We start from the raw sequence: 15,036 nt of genomic DNA, 5'->3' as shown, positions 1-15,036 counted from the left end.
GTACTGTTGGATGCAGCTTGCATTCCATTCAGACTTTGAGAAATCATATTAACTTGTTGAGTCAATATTTTATTCTGAGCTAATATAGCATTCAGAGTATCAATTTCAAGAACTCCCTTCTTCTGAGGTGTCCCATTACTCACAGGATTCCTCTCAGAAGTGTACATAAACTGGTTGTTGGCAACCATGTCAATAAGTTCTTGAGCTTCTGCAGGTGTTTTCTTTAGGCGGATGGATCCACCTGTAGAAGTATCCAATGACATCTTAGCTAATTCAGACAGACCATTATAGAATATATCCAGGATGGTCCATTCTGAAAGCATATTAGAAGGACACTTTTTGGTCAGTTCCTTGTATCTCTCCCAAGCTTCATAGAGGGATTCACCTTCTTTCTGTCTGAAGGTTTGAACATCCACTCTAAGCTTACTCAGCTTTTGAGGAGGAAAGAACTTGGCTAAGAAAGCCTTAACCAGCTTATCCCAAGAGTTCAGGCTATCCTTAGGTTGAGAGTCCAACCATATTCTAGCTCTGTCTCTCATAGCAAAAGGGAAAAGCATGAGTCTGTAGACTTCAGGATCTACTCCATTAGTCTTAACAGTATCACATATCTGCAAGAATTCAGTTAAGAACTGAAAAGGATCTTCAGATGGAAGTCCATGAAACTTGCAGTTTTGTTGCATCAGAGAAACTAATTGAGGTTTAAGCTCAAAGTTGTTTGCTCCAATGGCAGGGATGGAGATGCTTCTTCCATGTAAATTGGAATTAGGTGCAGTGAAGTCACCAAGCATCCTCCTTGCATTATTATTATTTTCGGCTGCCATCTCCTCTTCCAGTTCGAAAATTCCTGTAAGGTTGTCTCTGGATTGTTGTATTTTAGCTTCTCTTAGTTTCCTCCTCAGAGTCCTTTCAGGTTCTGGATCTGCTTCAACAAGAATATTCTTGTCCTTGCTCCTGCTCATGTGAAAAAGAAGAGGACTAAAGATACCGGGGATCCTCTTTACCACAGTATAGAGGTTCCCGTGTGTGAGTAGAAGAAAAGAAGAATAAGAATGTAGAAGAGAAGAATTCAAACTCAGAGGAGAAGAAGGGGTTCAAATTTTGGGTGAAGAGAAGTGTTAGTAGATGAATAAATAAATAGAAGGAGATGAGGGAGAGGGAATTTCGAAAATTAAAAATTAAAATTTAAAGTTAAATTTCAAAAACAATTTTTGAAAAAGGTTAGTAATTTTCGAAAATTAGGAATGAAATAAAATTAAAATTAAAAATTGAAAACAATTAATTAATTAAAAAGAATTTTTGAAAAAGAGGGAGGTATTTTCGAAAATTAGAGAGGGAAAGTTAGTTAGGTAGTTTTGAAAGAGATAAGAAACAAACAAAAAGTTAATTAGTTAGTGGAAACAAATTTTGAAAATCAATTTTTTTTAAAAGATAAGAAAATAAGAAGTTAGAAAAGATATTTGAAAAAGATAAGATAAAAAGATATTTTTGAAAAGATATGATTGAAATTAGTTTTGAAAAAGATTTGATTTTTAAAATCACAATTAATGACTTGATTCACAAGAAATCACAAGATATGATTCTAGAACTTAAAGTTTGAATTTTTCTTAACAAGTAAGTAACAAACTTGAAATTTTTGAATCAAAACATTAATTGTTGATGATATTTTCGAAAATATGATATAAAATTAAGAAAAATATTTTTGAAAAATATTTTTAAAATTTTCAAAAATAAATAAGAAAAATGAAAATGATATGATTTTTGAAAAAGATTTTGAAAAAGATAAGATTTTTAAATTGAAGATTTGAATTGACTCATAAGAAACAATTGAATTTTAAAAAATTTTTAAAAAGTCAATCCAAATTTTCGAAATTTATGAGTGAAAAAGGGAAAGATATTTTTTTGATTTTTGAATTTTAATAAGGAAAGAGAAAAACATGAAAAAGACTTAATGCATGAAAATTTTAGATCAAAACAATGAATGCATGCAGGAATGCTATGAATGTCAAGATGAACACCAAGAACACTTTGAAGATCATGATGAACATCAAGAACATATTTTTGAAAAATTTTCAAGAAAAGAAAATATGCAAGACACCAAACTTAGAAATTTTTCATGTATAGACACTATGAATGCAAGAATGCATATGAAAAACAAGAAAAGACACAAAACACGAAAATATGAAGATCAAATAAGAAGACTGGCCAAGAACAACTTGAAGATCATGAAGAACACTATGAATGCATGAATTTTTGAAAAATGCATAAAAAAATTTTTAGAAAAAATGCAATTGACACCAAACTTAAGAATTGACTCAAGACTCAAACAAGAAACACAAAATAGTTTTGATTTTTATGATTTTATAATTTTTTTGTTTTTTTTCAAAAATTAATGTGAAAAAGAAAAATAAGGATTCCAAAATTTTTAATATGAATTCCAGGAATCTTGCACTCTTAATAGCCAGCCAAGCTTTAGAAGATACAAATCAGTCATACAATAACAAATTTTATTAGCAACAACTAGCTTGCTCTTGTGATGATGGTTTGGAAGCCTTAGTCCAAATGAATTTAGACATGGCTTTACAGCCAACCAGGCTTCAACATGCTTCATGAAACACTAGAATTCATTCTTAAAAATTCTGAAGAAAAATATATTTTATTTTATATTATATTTTTTTTTCGAATATTAATTGGGAAAAACGAAAAAGAAGAAAATATTTTTGAAAAATTTTTGAAAACTTTTTGAAAATAAAATAAGAAGAAAATTACCCAATCTGAGCAACACGATGAACCGTCAGTTGTCCAAACTCGAACAATCCCCGGCAACGGCGCCAAAAACTTGGTGCACAAAATTGTGATCCCTGGTAATGGCTCCAAAAACTTGGTGCTCTAATCTTAATTCATAATTTGTCACAACTTCGATACAACTAACCAGCAAGTGCACTGGGTCGTCCAAGTAATAAAACCTTACGTGAGTAAGGGTCGATCCCACGGAGATTGTCAGCTTGAAGCAAGCTATGGTCACCTTGTAAATCTCAGTCAGGCGGATTCAAATAGTTTTGGAGTTTTCGAATAATAATAATAAATAAACAGAAAATAAAGATAGAAATACTTATGTAAATCATTGGTGAGAATTTCAGATAAGCGTATAGAGATGTTTTCATTCCTCTGAACCTCTGCTTTCCTGCTGTCTTCATCCAATCATTCCTACTCCTTTCCATGGCAAGCTTTATATAGGGCATCACCGTTGTCAATGACTACATCCCATCCTCTCTGTGTAAAAGGTCCAAATGCTCTGTCACGGCACGGCTAATCATCTGGAGGTTCTCGATCATACTGGAATAGGATTCACCCTCCTTTTGCGTCTGTCACTACGCCCAGCACTTGCGAGTTTGAAGTTCGTCACAGCCATCCCTTCCCAGATCCTACTCAGAATACCACAGACAAGGTGTAGACTTTCCGGATCTCAGGAATGGCCATCCACGGGTTCTAACTTATACCACGAAGACACTAATAACTCAGACTCGGTCCCCTGTATTAGATATCCAAGAGATATCCATTCAATCTAAGGTAGAACGGAAGTGGTTGTCAGGCCCGCGTTCATAAGTTGAGAATGATGATGACTGTCACAATCATCACATCCATCATGTTGAAGTGCGAATGAATATCTTAGAAGTGGAATAAGTTGAATTGAATAGGAAAACAGTAGTACTTTGCATTAATCTTTGAGGAACAGCAGAGCTCCACACCTTAATCTATGGAGTGCAGAAACTCTACCGTTGGAAAAATACATAAGTGAAAGGTTCAGGCATGGCCGAATGGCCAGCCCCCATACGTAGTCAATAGATCCAAAGATAATCCAAAGATGTAAATACAATAGTAAAAAGTCCTATTTATACTAAACTAGTTACTAGGGTTTACAGAAGTAAGTAATTGATGCATAAATCCACTTACGGGGCCCACTTGGTGTGTGCTTGGGCTGAGCTTGAAGTTTTCACATGCAGAGGCTTCTTTTGGAGTTGAACGCCAAGTTGTAACGTGTTTTTGGCGTTCAACTCTGGTTCGTGACGTGTTTCTGGCGTTTAACTCCAGACAGCAGCGTAGAACTGGCGTTCAACGCCCTTTTGCGTCGTCTAAACTCGGGCAAAGTATGTACTATTATATATTGCTGGAAATCCCTGGATGTCTACTTTCCAACGCCGTTGAGAGCGTGCCATTTGGAGTTCTGTAGCTCCAGGAAATCCACTTTGAGTGCAGGGAGGTCAGAATCCAACAGCATCAGCAGTCCTTCTTCAACCTCTGAATCTGATTTTTGCTCAAGTCCCTCAATTTCAGCCAGAAAATACCTGAAATCACAGAAAAACACACAAACTCATAGTAAAGTCCAGAAATGTGAATTTAACATAAAAACTAATAAAAATATCCCTAAAAGTAACTAGATCCTCCTAAAAACATACTAAAAATAATGCCAAAAAGCGTATTAATTATCCGCTCATCAGCGTCCATTGCGCGTGCGCGTGGATGATTGCTCCACTTTGCATGATTTCTCCACTTTGCATGCTTTCTCTTCACTCCTTTGATCGATTCCTAGCCTTTTCAATTTGAAATCACTAATGAACACATCAAGGCATCTAGTGGAATCAAAGGAAGTAAAATTATCAAATTAAGGGTCTAAAAGCATGTTTTCACATTTAAGCACAAATTAAGGAAGAATCACAAAACCATGCTATCTCATTGAATAAATGTGAAGAAAAGTTGATAAAATACTCTAAATTCAACTCAAGATAAACCCTAAAAATGGGGTTTATCAACTACCAAGTTACTTCTCTCTTCAGGTTTACCCCTTTCCCTATGGTTAGGAACTAAAATCAGGACTTTAGAAGGTAACTATAGAGGTTTAGAAGTTAGAAAATAGGTTGAAAACACAAAAAATACACTTTTACCAAAAATAAAAGTTCCGCGTACGCATGCCATGTTGCGTGTACGCATTGGTGTTATTTTCCCAAGATAGGGAAGCTATCCCGCATCGCGTGGTACTACCCGCATACGCGAGATTGTAAACTTCCCCATTTCGTGTACGCATGCACATGCCCACGTACACAAGATGTTTGAGAAGAGCCCAGGGTCCGCGTTGTGTGTGCGTTCGTGAACGCAAGCCTAATCAGAGTTACAAAAAGTTGTTAAGTTCTGCAAAATTCACTTATGCACGCCAAACTTCTAACGTGCATAACGTTTTTGGTAAAAATCAATTTTAGTCCATTTTTTGAATGACATAAACTTCACGGACCCAACTTACATTTGAAATAAGTTTGACAAAAATTAAGGGTTCGGAAGCCAAGTTATAGCCCGTCGAAGTTTGGTAAATAAATAATTTTTTACCAAAGGTCCCAAACCTCTATTTTTACCAACTTCCTTTTAAAAACCAATAACTCACACTCTGAAACAACACTCCTTATGTGCAAAATATAAATCTCGGGTAATTAGTAAATGATTAACTAATAAAATAGTTATTATTTAAAAAAATTAAAAACTTAAATTTTATAGTTTAAAAAGGTAGAAATAAATTAAAATATGAATTTTGCCACTAATTTTAAAAATTTTAGTCCAGAATTGGACCAACGGGCCAAACTGGTTGGACCGGGCCCAAATCGAGCCAATGGTCCAACATATAAGAAGCGAAATTCAGCCTCCTTACCCTTCATTTCACTTAAATCATGTTGAGGAGCAGCGAACAATGATAAACCCCAATTTTGTGGTTTATCTTGTGCTTAATTTGGGTGATTTTATCACCTTTTTCCACATTTATTCAATGAAATAGCATGGTTTTGTAATTCTCCCTTGATTTGTGCTTAACTGCGAAAATATGCTTTTTAGGCCTTAAAATAGCTAAATTTAATTCAATTTAATTCCATTCGATGCCTTGATATGTTTGTTAAGTGATTTCAGGTTCATAAGGCAAGTATTAGATGGAAGAAGTGAGGAGAAAAGCATGCAAAGTGGGAGAAATCATGAAGAAATGAAGGAACCGCAAAGCTGTCAAGCCTAACCTCTTCGCACTCAATTGACCATAACTTGAGCTACAGAGGTCCAAATGAGGTGGTTCCAGTTGCGTTGGAAAAGCTAACATCCGGGGCTTCAAAATGATATAAAATTGGCTATAGTTTCCTGACGTCTAGGGATGCGCACGGGCACTGTACGCGTGCACGCCGATTGGTGCACGTGATTTACTAAAAGCAACTCGTGGCCAGCGATTTGTAGAGCATTTTGGGTCCAATCCAACTCATTTCTAATGCTATTTCATGCAGAATTCAAGCTTGGGTAAAGGGGTTGCAATTTTTTGAAGTGTTAGCATCATGTAGCTTAGTTTCTAGAGAGAGAAGCTCCCTCTTCTCTCTAGAATTAGGGTTCCTAGGATTAATTGTATTATAGATCCATGTTTAATTCCTTGCTTTCATCTTGTTTCTTCTACATTTTCATGCTCTAGTGATGTAATCTTCTTGTACCCTCTTGTTAATTTTCCTTTTCAGGCCTCTTTGTTTAGGATTGATGAACACTTGTTGGATTTGGATTTTCTATTAATGTAATTGATGTTTGATGTCTTTTATTGTGAATTTGAGTTGTTGATATTGTATCCTTGCAATTTATAGTTGGTAGATTTTACTATTTCTTTTCATTTATTATGCTTTCCGTTTATGCCTTCCAAGTGTTTGACAAAATGCTTGGTTGGATGTTAGAGTAGATTTTGAGCATTCTTGACTTGGAAAGAGTAATTAGGCAATCTTGAGTCTTGAAAACCCAACTTATGTTAGTGATCTAGAGTTGTTAGCTAGTATGATTTTCATTGACTCTAATCTCTTGCTAATTCAATTAGTAGGTGATTAGGACTTTTGGATTGAGATTAGCTAGTCTTATTAGACTTTCTCCGAGTATGAGGATAACATGATACCTTCCTCCATTTTCGGGGATGACGTAATAAGATAACTTCTTGTTTATCATTGTATGACTAGGATAGAAAGCCTATATTCTCAATCTTTGCCATGAATGTCTCCCTTTATTACTTGCTTTCTTTAGTTACTTGCATGATTTACTCTTCTTGTCATTTAAATTCTTGTCCATTTACTTCCTTGCCCCTTTATCAATCATACCCCCTTTGTTTCTTCATAGCCAATAATCATTCACTTCATTGCAATTCCTTGTGAGACGACCCGGAGTCCAAATACTCCGGTTAATTCTTATTTGGGGTTTTTACATGTGACAACCAAAATTTTTTATGTGAGAATTGTTTGTTGGTTTGGAGCTATGCTTACAACGAAGTAATTCTTTTCTATAAGAAGAAATCTAGACCATCGAGCAAATTTTCATCTATCAAACAACCTCAAACCATAACTCCTCTTTCAACTCAAATTTCGATTCCACATAACTTTCAATCTGGAGCTTCGATTGACAAGTCGTCAGTGACCATGCATTCGTCTCGGAATTCTCTACAAGACCCACTAAACAATTTGGTAAAAAACTTGAGTTTTCTCACCCAGATCTTCTCATCTCAGTTTCGAAAATTTGGGATTTTGGGTATTAAAGAATTGGATGATTTTGATGATTTAGGTGAACTCTAGCAACAGAAAATTATTGAATTTTGCCTAATTGCTCATGGGTAATGGTAAGGAACTCATAACCCTTGTGAATCCTTTAATTATATGAGACTGGGTTGTGAAATTAGTGGTTGTGTACGTAATTGTGTGAAATTAGGTTGTATAAATGTGAATTGGAATAATGACGATGATGTTGGAGGCTTGAGCTCGGATATCCAAAGCTTGAAATTCACTTGCTGAAGGTTTGGAGCTTGTGTATCGAGAGCTTGTGGTGCCTTGTGGCTTAGGAAGAAATCGGCTAAGGTATGGTTTCGGCTTCTCGTAACTAAAATATAATGTGTCGTGAAAACTTAGGTTAGTTAATCATAAGATAGGATTGAATTATTAACGATGTTGATGATTGAGATTGGTTGATATGTGTGAGGGTTAGTAACTTTCAGGTTGCAGTTGATGCCATTATGATTGTGACGTTTAATTTTGTATATAAAGTGGGTAAATGATGATAAGATTGTGCCATGATTAATGATGATTATGTTGAATATTGTGAACTTGTTAATGTGAGTGGTTTGGTGGAATATTGAATTTGTTATGAGCTTGTGATAATGAGTGAAGAGGATGATGATGATTGTGAGTTGTGATGTTGATGAATATGTATGTATATATATGAGTTATGTTGTTTTGTTTCTGAATTGTGTGGGTTGGAATTGATGAAAATTGAGTCTTGGAATGTTATGGGGGAGATAGAATAGTTATGGAATTGTTTGGAATACCTTTGAGTTATTTTAAAGAGTGAAATATTGGTTTGGAAGTGAGACTTTGAAAAGAAGGAGGTTTGGTGTTTTTGTTAAAAAGTGAACTTTTGACCAACTTCGGTAGATCATAACTTGAGCCTTAGATTTTGGATTTGAATAAAATTTCTCTCAAATTAAAGATAATTTCAGGAGCTTCAAAATGGTATAAAGATTGTGAAATTCAGAGTTTCGTAGAGGAAGTTATTGATGTGTGGAAAACGATCCAACACAAAACTCACCGGCAAGTGTACCGGGTCGCATCAAGTAATAATAACTCACATGAGTGAGGTCGATCCCACAGGGATTGAAGGATTGAGCAATTTTAGTTTAGTGGTTGATTTAGTCAAGAGAATCAAGATTTGGTTGAGTGATTTGTGATTTGCAGAAGCTAAATTGCATGGAAAGTAAAGGGAAAGGGGAAATTTGCAGTAAACTAAAGAACAGGAAAGTAAATGTGTTGAATCTTAAAGTGCAAGTAATGTAAATTGCAAAAACTTAGATTGCAAGAAATGTAAATGACTGAATCTTAAAGTGTAAGTAATGTAAATTGCTTGAATTGTAAAGGGATTGGGAGTTGAGTTTGCAGAATTTAGACAAGACAGAAGTAAATTGCATTAAACATAAAAGAGAAAATTGAATTGCAGTGAAGTAGATCTTAAACAGAAGAGTAAAATGCTTGAAGAATTTTAAAGGCAGGAAAGCAATGCTTAATTTGCAGCAATTTAAAGTGGTTCAAGATCTCAGGAGTGGAAGAGACTAGATAACAAGTCTAGATCTCAAATCCTTCCTTGATCTAACAAGAACAATTGCAAAAGAAATGAAGAGAAGTAAATTGCAGAAAGATTAAAAGATGAAGCAGTAAAGTGAACAGAAAGTGAAATTCAATTATGCAGAAAAATTAAACAAGATCTCAAGGTGAGATTGAAACAGAAGTTCTTCAATTCTTCACCCAAGATCCAAAGCAAGAAAATAAAAGAGTGCTCAAGCAAGAACCAAGAAGAAGAGAGACCAATTCTCCTTCCAAGTTCTCAGAAATTACAAACTCAAAGCCAAAAGTTCAGAATTAAAATGAAAGCTCAAAAGGAAAATTCAAAGTAAAAGTCTAGAGGTCAAAGAAGATAAAAATCCCAAAAGTCCTAATTACATCAAACTAACTCCTATTTATACACTTTCTATTCTTGGATTTTGGAATTTGGGTGGGCTTTTGATTTGGTGAAGAAATGAATTAAATTGGATTTTTAATCCAATTTTCAGCCCAAGTTTTCAACTCCCATGGGTAAGCTCAGTTGGAAAAACCAACTGAGCACTCAAGTGTTGCCATCCGTGTCATTTGTGGTGCGCCCAGCCTTGTTTGAGTGTCAATTGCACTAGAGCTCAGTTGGAATTTTGAACTGAGCTCTAGGCCGTGTCCCATTGTGCGCACAAGGCTTCCTTTGTTGCGCTAGAATGCTGCTTGACCGTGTCATGGTGCGCATGACAAGCTCCCTTGTGAGCATTTGTTGTGCCAAAGGGTAGAAGGCTTGGGGAGAGTAATGCTCAATTGGAAAATCCAACTGAGCTTTCCATGTAGCGCCTTGCTTTCAACCTCAAGGTCCCAGGTTCAAATCCTGGTGGGAGCACGTGGAGAAAATCTTTGAAGCTAACTTCCTTGGATGAGTGGGCACTCCTCCTTATGTTTCAAGGAATTCCCAAGTTCGAATCCTGGGGGAAGCATTTTAGCTATTTCTCTTGATTTTTCCTTGCAAGGAGTAGCGTGTGGTTCCAAGTTCGAACCATGGAGGAGGCATTTTGGCTATTTTCTTCTCATTTTCATTGCAAGGAGCGTTCCTTGCTTCCTTTAGCTCATGAGTTCGAAACTTGGTGGCTTCACTCCTTGGAAGTTCATCTTGAATTAATTTGGAGAGGTCCCCGATAAAGTTAACTTAGTTAAATGAGCTTTGTACCATTTCCTTGCTTTCTTTAGTGCTCAGTTAACTATTTGAACTTAGCTTTGTACCTTGCCTTCTCCTTTCATTCCTTGTGAAGCTCAGTTTATTTTTCCAACTTAGCCTTCCTTCTTCCTCCATGTTGGCACACTTTTGCTTCCCTTGGGCACGCTTTTTGCTTCTTTTGGAACGTCCCTTAGGCCACACTTTTCTTATTTTCTTCTTTCTTCACCTACAAGTAATCAAGACAACCAATCAAAGTATCACAAAATTCACAAGGTTTATAAATCAATTAATTATCCATTAAATTTAGCTTAAACCTCATGATTTTGCATTAATTACATGGTGGTTGTTTAATTTAAAGAAGTCATGCATTTTCATTCCAAATTACTTACTTAGAATGCAAGAAAGTGCATAAAACCTAATAAAAACAAAGAAAAAGGCTAGTGAAACTAGGCTAAGATGACTTGTCATCAGTTATGAACGTTGAAAGTTAGGTGTATAAAACTGATTTTTTTTATAATTTAACAGCTTTTAAGAAAAAAAGGCGGGAGGCGTACGCGGACATACGGATGCGTACTTGGCTATTTTCCTCTGTCCGTGGCACTCGTATATGCGGATAAGGGTCACGTACGCGGGATGCAAAAACTGACACCCCTGCGTACGTGCAATATGGCATGCGTATGCGGGACCCTGTTTTCAGCAAAATTGTATTTTTGTGATTTTTAGATGATTTTAAACCTCTAAACCTCTACATTACTCCTTTTGACCCTAAATATTAGTTTTTAGTTTAGTGAAGAGGTTAAGCTAAGAAAAAGGGGGTAACTTAGAAGTGAAGAAAGCTTGAGACATAATGAATTATGAATGAGAAGTGCAAAAATGTGATATGTATTTGATGAATTTGAAAATAAAATTGTTTTGGACTTTTACCTGGTAGGATCGTGGTGGTTTACCGCTTTTCCAGTGTCGCAATGTCTCTGAAGATTGTGGTGGGTTACCACTCACAGAAGGTAGAGATCGTGGTTGTTTACCGCCCATGTGTGTATTGTTTTCCCAATTGAAGATCTTATGAGGTTCGTGGTGGTGTACTACTTGCAATGGTAGGGTTTGTGGTAGTGTACCACCCGCCAGGTGGGGTTCATAGTGGTGTACCACCCATCGATTTTTAAGAGGACGATATTCGGGTTAGCTACCGGATGTGTCGGGTTTTGGTAAAGTAACTGTCACGTGAGCTCACGGCCAGAAGGAAAGGCATGCATCATATGCATTTATGTGCCCTGTTTGGTTTTGCATTCTTGGGTTTGCGTAATTGATATTCATGCTTAACTATTATATGTCCTGTTTGTTGTATCTGTATCCTACTTGTGTTTGCTTTGTCTGTATTGCTTGTCTGTGCACCAGAGCTTTGGAGGATTGGAGGAAGGCAGGAATTAAGCCTTAAGTTAGAAAGGAACTAGAAATAAGAACCTTAGATAGCCTACCCGGTTTATGGTTTTCAATTTTAGTTTTAAGTTTGAATCTATTGTCGGAGGTTCAAGGATCGCCTCTGGCTTTCCCAGGACATTATATGTTAGTTATGTGAGCACTGTTACCATGCTAAGAACTTCTGGTCCTCACCCCGTACATATTTTGTGGTTTTCAAATGCAGGATGTGAGGCACCTCACTGAGGCATACTGGAAGCTTTCTTCAAGCGAAGAATTCTACCCGTTGGGGTTTTATTTTTGTTTAAGATGCATATGTACATAGTTATATATCTCCGCTGTATATATATATATATATATATATGTCCCTCTTAGAGGTTGAGTTGGAGAAACAAGTTCTATAAACAGTATTTTGGGATTCATACGTATATATATGTATGTATGTATCTATATATGCTCTGGCCGGTCTTAACTTCGCGAACCATGTCAGAAGCTTTGTTATCTGTGTAAGGTCCCACATCGGTTGGGGAGGGGAACGAAGTATGCCTTATAAGGGTGTGGACACCTCTCCTAGCATGACGTGTTTTGACGAGTGAGTGTGGGGGGCTTCGGCTATCATCCCTATCGTCAAAGGAAAAACTGTGAGGCCTTGTGTGCCAAAGCGGATAATATCGTGCTAGCGGGTGGTCTGGGCTGTTACAGATGGTATCAGAGCCAGAGCCCGGATCGATGTGCCAGCGAGGGCGCTGGGCTCCCTTAAAGGGGTGGATTGTAAGGTCCCACATCGGTTGCGGAGGGGAACGAAGCATGCCTTATAAGGGTGTGGATACCTCTCCCTAGGATGACGCGTTTTGACGAGTGAGTGTGGGGGGCTTCGGCTATCATCCCTATCATCAAAGGTAAAACCGTGAGGCCTTGTGTGCCAAAGCAGACAATATCGTGCTAGCGGATGGTCTGGGCTATTACAATCTGTATCTTGGAACTCTTCTTTTATATATCTATGTTTTTATTTACTCTTATCTCTCTTGGTTTACATTTATTGCTTTTGTGAGTGATGCGTTTATCTGTTTAACGCTTTTGTTTGACTTTTGTTCGAAGGCTCCTAGATATAAACCTATTTTCTACTATATTATGTATATTTATTTTATTTTAGAGGTCGTAATACCTGGTCTCCTCTGTCTTATGACTTAAGCATAGGACTCTGTGTGGTAGGGTGTTACAGAAAACAAGCCTATACCAACTCCATTCCTTCCATATCATACCATTTACTCAATCACATTCATTTTCACTTCAAACAAGCCAACATCATACAACATAAACTCATTATTCATCCAGCCACCATCATCATAGTTCATTATCATAATTAATCATTAAAACCACTAACATTAGCAAGTTCAGAACATTCAACCTATCCTACAGACCATGATACATTATATATTACCTACAAGAAACCAAAATCATACCTTGGCTGATTCCTCCCTAATGTTTGTAACACCTCAAAATCCTCAATTCACAAGCTACAAGCCCCAATTGCTCACCAGACACCAACTCAGCTCCCAAGGTTCAGTCTCAAGCCTCCAATATTGCCAATTTGTCTCCAACCCACATAATTCACTCTAATTCCACACAATTATCACAAATTCAAATATAGAGTTTTCTACATCAATATTTTCACAAGAGTTTAGAGTTTTATCACCTTACCCACGGTCGTTTGAGACAAGACCTAGCAAGTCTCCAAGGTTAATTCAGCCCTAAAGCAGTAAAACCACATAATCTCTTAAAATCAAACACCTATTTTCAAAATTACAAGGAAAAATGCTGAGCAAGAAATAGTGAGGTATTTACCAAATTATTCATTGGATATTATAGAAAAATCTGAGATGAACGTGTGGCCACTGACGGCTCGTCAATCGGAGCTCCGGATGGAAAGATAAGTGAAATTGAACTTGGAGCAAGGGTTTGGGGTTTCACTTGTGTTCTCTCCCCCCGTGTGTTTTCAGCATGTGTTTAGTTAATGAGGGAAGAAGTGGCTAAAGCCACTTCCTTAAAGGGGTATTTGGGTTGGGCCTTGGGCAGAAAGTGCGCCTGGTTCAATCAATTTGGCCTGTGTGGCCTAATTTTAGGCAAAAATTTTTAAAATCAGTGTTAAAATTTATATTTTAATTATTTCTACTCTATTAAACTATAAAATTTTAATTTTCTAATCTCTTTAAATAATAAATTATTAATTAATTAATTATTTATTAATTTCAGGGTTTTACACCTAATATATCATGGTTCTTGAATTCTATCTCGATTCATTTTGCGTACTTTATCAAACAAAATCAATTTTGACTAATAATTTATTTTCAACTAATTATAACTAATTAAGTTGAAAAAATTGATTATGATAAAAAATAATTATAATATCGTTACCATATACCTACTTTTAGAGTTATAAAATCTATTAGTCTAAACTTAAATTATAATAAGGTAAAAACCGTATCTAATAATTTAATTTAATTATTAATATTACCAAAATTATTCTTCATTATGTTCTATTTTTTATTCATTTGTGATCCTTAATTGCCTGTTTTAAATTAAAGAATTTAGATCCTTTAAATTATAGATTTTTTTTGTCTCACCTATGAAATAAATAGTGATAGATCATACTTTACTCTTTAAAGTGAAATTCAAAATTTAGAAGATCCAAATCCTAAATTAAAATATGAATTGATTTTATTGATTTTTTTTTCAATTAATAGCATATTCGTTGTGACAATTTGCTCAGTGATATTTCTTGGTTTATTTAGCCAGATTAATCATTTTTTTTAATTTTATGCTAATTTAACTAATTAACGTTAATAAATTTTAGTTATTTGAATTATCATATTAACATAATTTTAATGTTTTATGTCATAATCTCATTTTAAAATGACATTTTCTCCAAAAAAAAAAAAAAACTATATATATATATATGGTAGATTAGATAAATTTAATAAAATTCACTATTTGTTTATATGATTATATTAGACATGTTTATATTCAATTTATTTTATTAAAATTAATTATATTAAAGATTAGATTTAGATTATGTTATAATTATATTGCTATTAATTAATTATGTTAAAAGATTAAGATTATCATTATTTTATTAATTTTTATTTTCTATATTAATTCATATATATTTATTATTATTTTTTATTCTCTTATTCTATGTATTTCCATGAAGCTTGCAAAGTTAAATAAGGCACTATATATCTTCTTTTTATTCCTCTTTTATATACATATAAAATTCATTAAATTGTTTGCCCTTCCTTTTAATAATTTTGT

General features: G+C 35.2%; 1 non-coding gene across 1 annotated transcript; it reads left to right on the top strand.

The window, feature by feature from the left end:
* Nucleotides 1-317: 317 nt before the first annotated feature.
* Nucleotides 318-425, top strand: LOC148564784 (small nucleolar RNA R71). The gene has a single exon (XR_015885576.1). It is a non-coding gene; the product is annotated as a small nucleolar RNA R71 (small nucleolar RNA).
* Nucleotides 426-15,036: the final 14,611 nt, after the last annotated feature.

The sequence above is a fragment of the Arachis ipaensis genome, chromosome B5 (assembly GCF_059453495.1).
Source record: "Arachis ipaensis isolate K30076 ecotype BB chromosome B5, ASM5945349v1, whole genome shotgun sequence".
Lineage (NCBI taxonomy): Eukaryota > Viridiplantae > Streptophyta > Magnoliopsida > Fabales > Fabaceae > Arachis > Arachis ipaensis.
The sequence above is the reverse complement of the archived record's forward strand: the minus strand, read 5'-3'. Positions and strand labels throughout refer to the sequence as shown.